The sequence below is a fragment of the Rattus rattus genome, chromosome 14 (genome assembly GCF_011064425.1).
Source record: "Rattus rattus isolate New Zealand chromosome 14, Rrattus_CSIRO_v1, whole genome shotgun sequence".
Classification (NCBI taxonomy): Eukaryota; Metazoa; Chordata; class Mammalia; order Rodentia; family Muridae; genus Rattus; species Rattus rattus.
Window position 1 is genome coordinate 50,371,505 of NC_046167.1, and position 6,786 is coordinate 50,378,290.

Consider the following 6,786-nt stretch of genomic DNA (forward strand, 5'->3'; position numbering starts at 1 on the left):
ACTTTGAGCCCCACCTCAATCCCTTCTCTACCCATGCTCCACCAACCAGTTCAGCCCAACATGGAGCTATTTGCCCTGTGCTAAAATTATTTTATTTTTGAACAAGGAGGTTTCAAAAGTCATGTCAGTTCCTAGAACCAGTTCCAGTGAAAGCTTGTATAAGGGTCAGCTCTGCCCCGGGTCACTGCCTCTTGGCTTCTCTCAGAGGTTACAGATGGAAGCCACTCTAGGCCTTTGAACAGTTCTGCTCTAACAGACACTCTGCTAGCCCCACCCCTATCCTGTCTTACTCATCAAATGGGAGGGTTACCCTATAAGGCTCTCCTGTTACACAGACTGACTTACCAGTCACTGATAGATCAGTGTGTCTGTATCAGTATGGGTCTCACTGCTATGAGAAAACACCTGGCAAAAGCAACTGGAAGGATTGATTTTGGCTCAGAGTCCAAGGGTACGGCCTTATCATTGCAGAAAGGTCACAGCAGCAGGCGCTTGAGAGGACTTGTTCCATTGTGTCTACCGTAGGTAGCAGAGAGAATCAAGAAATGACTGTGCCCTGCCCCTAGAGGCATTGCAGACGTGACTGCTGTGTCACATGTATGTCAGTAGGTGGTACAGCAGAGAGAATCTATCTATGCTGAGTGTCCCTGACATTCCCTGAAAAAAGTGAGTCTGAGATGACCACTAAGAACCAGCCATACCCACAGGGGCTCCCAGGATTGGAAGCAAGCCAGAGCTAGAAGAACCCCACCTGGGACTACAGGTTCCGGGAGGAAGTAAGCCTAAGACCCTCTCAAGGTGAGTCTGACAATCTCCAGACTGGAACCATGGGGGTCAGACAGAGGGCTGGCCTGAGACAAACAGCAATCTGGCAGCACAAAGGCCTTAACAGTACCATAACACTTAGTGGGGCATAGCACTCCTGAGCCCACTCCTGAGGTGACACTCAGGCCCTGGCACCACTGAGAGGAGCAAGTAAGTGGTGGAAAAATAAAGAGAAAAAGAAACAGAAGGATGTGTGAACAATGAAGGGAGGCAGATCTGACACTTGAGAGTAATGAGGAACAAACAGCCTGTTGTGAGTAGCTGGTGACATCATCTCAGACCGTGGAGGTAGGGAGTGTGACTTTGGGTCCATGGTCCTGCAGTGACAGAGGTCTGTTACCGCCAAAGGCCAGGTGGACTTCCTTGGTCTGGGTTGACACCTGGGACATGTGGATAACTGAGGGCTGTGCAAAACTAGCCCCACTCCTCACCTGGACATCTTGGAGAAGTGGCCCTTGAGGCATAAGAGCAGGAGAGCTGGCCCTGCTCTTCTGTCAACAAGTGCAGTACTCATGAGAGCGCGCGCACACACACACACACACACACACACACACACACACACACACACACACACACACGTGGCAGGTGGAAGAGTTGGCCTCAACGGGGTCGTGAGAGCAGAAGAGCTGGCCCTGCCCCTCTTGTCTTCTGGGTGGTGGAATACCTTTGTGCTCTCCCTCCTCCCTTCCCTCAATGGCAGACTGGAGAGTCGGCCCCAGGGTCATAAGAGTGGAAGAAATAGCCATGTCCCTCACTGGCTTCAATACACAGGAAAGTGGGCCCTGTACCTCACCTTGGTAGAGCTGGCCCTAGTTGTGGGGGTGAGCTGGCCCCAAAGGCATGAGAGTGGGAGAGCTGGCAGTCTGGTCATCTCAGATACCTCTCAGGTAGGGCTTTGAATTGGCCTGTCCCAACATCTACCCCATTGATTAACTGCTGGGATGCATGAAGGGGCCTGTCCTACAGATCCAAAACTACAGGATCTCCATGACACAGGGCAACAACAGATGAGCTGAGAGAAGTCCCAGCGAGGATTCAGTATTGATACAGTAGCAGAAGATGGAGACCAATGACCCATTGCAATGAACCTTTGCAAGCAAAGAAGTGTGAACAAAAGGTAATACTGTGGGACACACTGTAGCACACTACAACTTCCACGATGAGATTTTTTTTCTCTCTTCAGGGAAGAGGTTGCAAGGGTGTGAGGGGAGATGGAGATTAGTGGGATTGGATTGCATGATGTGAAATTCACAAAGAATCAACAAAACTTAAAAAAAAGAGAGAAATGAATGTTCAGGATTGGCTTACTCCTTTTTATCCAACCAGGACTCTAGCCCATAGAATGGAGTCACTCATAGTTAAGTCTTCACATTTTAATTAGCCCAATCTAGACATCACAGGCAAAACCACCAGCTAACCCAATCTAGATTACTCCTCACAGGCATGCCCAAAGCCTTGTCTCAGCTGCTTGTAATCTGTCTTGTCAACAATCATTAGCAACTATCAGAAGTCCTCTCAGAATTTCCCAGAGCATTATATTTTTTCCTTTGAGCAATGTTTTTTAATTTATTTTTCCATACAATATATTTCGATCATATTCTTCCATGCCCAACTCCTCCCAGATTTTTCCCACTTCCTTATCCACCCAACTTCATGCTCTATCTCTGTCTCAAAAAAAAAAAATCAAAACAAACCAACCAACAAAACAAATAAACAAACAACTCAGTAAGATTAATCATACACACACACCAAACCAAACCCCAAAACTCACAAAACAAAACAAATGAATGACAAGAACAACAATAAAGCAAAATAAGCAACAAACAAAAATATAGGCAAACACAGAGTCCACTTTGCGTTGGTCATCAGCTCCTGAGCATGGGGCAGAGAGGCCCACAGGCCATCCCCTGGGCAAGCTTCATGGAAGAGACCTGAAGTATAGCTGTGCACAGGAGATTCAGAGAAGGACCTCCAGCTCACACAATGCAAGACACCTGGTGATCAGAGAACTAAAACTGCCACTCCTGGCTGACACAGCCCAACACACCATTCTTCAAAATGGAGGGCAAACACCAGAAGCTTCATTTTTACAAAGCACCTACCACTATAGTCACCTATATAGAGGCTCATCAGCCCTGTATGGTCTACATTACTGTAATGCGACAGGCCAAAAGGACAGAGATCCCAGGTCCTGCCAAACATTATTGTAGAGGCCCAAAGATCAGCCACCACCATGTGAATTCATTTTCAAGAAGTTTCCTTCTGTTCTCAAAGTCCCTGATTCTGTTGCATGCAGGGCTGGGTGTCACCATTCTATGACCAGATGTGGGGGAAGTGTTAAGGTGGGCATGGAAGTATGCGTCCCCACAGAGCTGCTACAAATATTTCAGATCATCTTTTCCTCTTAGGCACAGGGAGCTGTGAGCCTCTAGCCTTTGTTAATTCTCTTGCTGGAAGGAAGAGGTCAAGAGAAGAGAATATGTAAAGGAGGTTGGGGTGGGCACCCCAGGGCCAAGGCCAATCAATGGTATGACCCATTGAGCTGTGTCTGACCCATTGAGCTGTGTCTGACCCAAGGAGCCTGTCTGCCATGGGCTACACACCTCTGTAGGGTACGCGTCACAGAGAACAGGAAGTCCAGTGGACTAGGTCCATGGAAGGAACTCCTCAGCTTCATAAAGCTTAGTCCCTCAAATGTAGCAATGTTCTCCCACCAACAGTGTCCATGTTGCCACCACTCTAAGATACTAAACTACAGAAATAAACAAGTCATAAGTCTGAGGATTTATCACAATATAATTTTACTTTAGTGATTTTTGTTTATCTGTTCCTGTGTGCTGTTAGAAGTCAAGCCATATCCTAGCCATGCAGGCACAGGGAGTGTAGGTATATAGGATGTGAAGGGTTCAATACTCCTTGGAAGTTTGTGTACTCACTAGAGTCTAGGGCCCTATCCCACATGGATGAAAAGATATCTGTAACAGTCACACACCGGAGTCTGCTGCATGTTGGGGTGTACAGGCACTTCTTATGACAGTGTCCTTCAATCTCAGTCTCCCTGACCCATCCCCTCTCCCTTCTCAGGTTCTTTCAGCCTGCTGCCCCCTGCTCCTTCCCCCGCCCCCTGCATACCTGTGGCCTCCTGCACAGTGCCTTTGACTTCCTGTGTGCTGATTCCTTTGCTGCTTTGCTGGGTTGTTTTTATTTATTTTTATTTGTTTCCTTTTTAAGTGTTTACTTTTAGCCACCATCTCAGGTCACTGTATCTAAAATTACCCCACCTCTTGCACAGTGGTCTCCATAGCATGTAAAGTTTATACCAGCCTGCTCATGCCAATTGGCAGATATTGATGCTGCATCAGAAACTGTGGCTCATCTGGAGGTGACCTGGTGGGTCTGGAAGACAGATCGGCTTCTTGGAAACATCATGCCCTTTGACATGAGGGGCCTAAGCACTGGGAGTTGGTCATACACAGGGTCCTAGCACCAGATCACTGAAAATATCCGAAGCTGACTCTAGTTTGCTGACCTCTTTCACTTATTTTCTACTCTCTGACCAGAGCAAAGGGTCTGTCTGTTTGTTCATTGCCAGTCTCCACTACCTGGGAACAGAGCTGACGCTCAGAAAGCTTTGGGTACCTGAGTACCATCAGTGACAGTTCAGTCCCTATCTCTCTGGGTTGCCACTGCTGTTCCTGTGTGTCTAGTAAGTAAAGGACGTGTCCAAAGTCACATGGTGGTTCAGTAGATCTGGCTGTGATAGCTGCCAACAGATGCCATGCTGTCTTAATCAGTTCCCTAGGCCCTCTAGTTCTAAAAGCCACACTAATCACCTACTGTCCAGATGTGGACAGTACAGCCAGGAGGAGGTGGGAGCAAGGAAGGAACTTTGGCTTACCCAGTATACACCATGTTTATAGCCCTGGCAGGAAGGGTTGCAGCATTAAGCATTGCTGCCTAGAATGGTTATGGTAGTATATTCTGCATATTGACTTTTGGACAATGTACAGTCACCCAGAATTGTCAATTGGTCATAAGCACTGTCTTTTGAGGGTTTCCCTACAGGGATTGAATTTTGTGGGCAGATTGGGCCACATAACCCTTGGCATTGTAAGGACAGACATTCAGTTTATACCCAGACAATGATGTTCTAGGAGCAGTTTTTCAGAAGACAGACAATCTAGACCTTTCCATTGTCCTAGGACCCTAGGGCCCAGAATTTCATTCTGATGTTGGGGATCACCCTATACTCCACACAGCATGCTTTGCCACTGACATTTTCTTCTGGTTCCATAGGTTCTTCCAGGCCCAAGTAGCTACACCATTTACATTGCACCGTGGACATGGCTGCACAAAGTACCCATAGTTCTTCGGACTCTGCACCAACCTGGGGGCTCTGCTTGCAGAGTGGGGCTCAGCCAAGCTTCCTGTCCACATCCTTGCTCCCCATCCTCACTTAGCTTTGCTGATTTCAGGAGCCACAGGCACACGCAGCTCCAAGTCACTCATGCCATGGTGGTTGGGCGTTGTATCACATTCGAGAGTTCATAGAGTCACTAGGGATACTGGGGATCGGTAAAAGGCTGTAGTTTGTCCTCATGGCCTCCAGCCTGTCTTCCTTCTTCTTCACTTCATTTCCATCTTTTTTGCTGGATTCAGACCTACATCAGGTATAGAATAGCTTGACCCAGACTACTATTCTATTTCCTCTGCCACAGAAGTCCTCACTCTTGCTATATGACGTTCACAGTGTTTCTGCTCCTCTGATTGAAGCCAAGCTGGTGTGCCCCCACATCTTTGTAGGGTTTAACTCCCACCTTCTGGAACATATATTGAGGCAATGCCCCTTGGCATAATTGCCACTTCCTGATAACCTGGTGTTAGGAACATGCTATTGTCAATGTAGTGGACCAGCGTGGCATACAGTGGCCATCTAGCAGTTTCAGATCATTTTGAGCTGGGTCATGGCCACACAGAGGAAATTAACATAACTATGAATAAGACTGCTGTCTGCTGCATATAAATATAGCATTGTCCAGAACATTGACTACATGCAATAAGCCTGAGGCCACAGACTTTGACCAAGGTGTAGGAATTCAGTTGCAGTTATTACTTGAGTCCAAAGTGGTCTCCCAACGTATGCCAAGATCTAGCTCATTCGTGAGTACCAAACTGTGAGTTAAGTGGGGCCGATGATGGTGATCACCGCCTTGCACAATTCATGTGGCACTAATCTAAGTCTTCAGGGAGGCAATGTTATCTAATGGTTCCTTTCCCAATGGCCATTCTAGAAACTTCCAGGTGGTTTTCCATTGTTTCTTAGACCAGAAGCAGAGGGGAAAGTGCAGTTACTCAAGCAAGCATGGCTACCACTTTTTACACGCTTGAAACAAAAGAAATAATTGTTATGTTCTCCAGACCCTGTCTTCCCACTGGGAGTCAGCCCAAACCTAGGCCAAGACTTTATTCCCTCCCTTTCCCATGGGGCTCCACTCTAACACAAAAGTTGAGATGACTTTTCTAGTGCAGCCTTACCTTCATCACCTTAAGGCCTGGGCTCAACACTTCCTAAAAAGTGAATAGGATTCGTCTTTCTGCTGAGGTTGTTCTTAAGTAAATGGCCATAAGTTCACTTGGGGTTTAGGGTGTGGCGGGGAGGGGGCAGATAGGTGAGTCTCTTAGTGAGGGTAATGCTTTCCCGCTAGGATGTTCTTTTCTTCTATGGTGCATAAAGTTTCATATAGGAAGCTCTGTGACATATTGCCACTGTGGTTTCCAGCTATCTGAATGAAAGCCAGCTGTCCTCCACCATCTTGAAGTCTAGTCTGGCACTCCCAGGCTGAATCAGCATGGATAGTTATTACCTTGTACAGCTGACTGGACAAACTCCTCAGATCCAGGCAAGAACAGGTCCCTTTCCCTCAGCAGCCTGAGCTATTGTGTACCTCATTCCCAGTTATT

General features: G+C 47.2%; 1 pseudogene; it reads left to right on the forward strand.

Annotated features, from left to right (window-relative positions):
• Positions 1-555: 555 nt before the first annotated feature.
• On the forward strand, positions 556-655 carry LOC116884089 (annotated as a pseudogene).
• Positions 656-6,786: the final 6,131 nt, after the last annotated feature.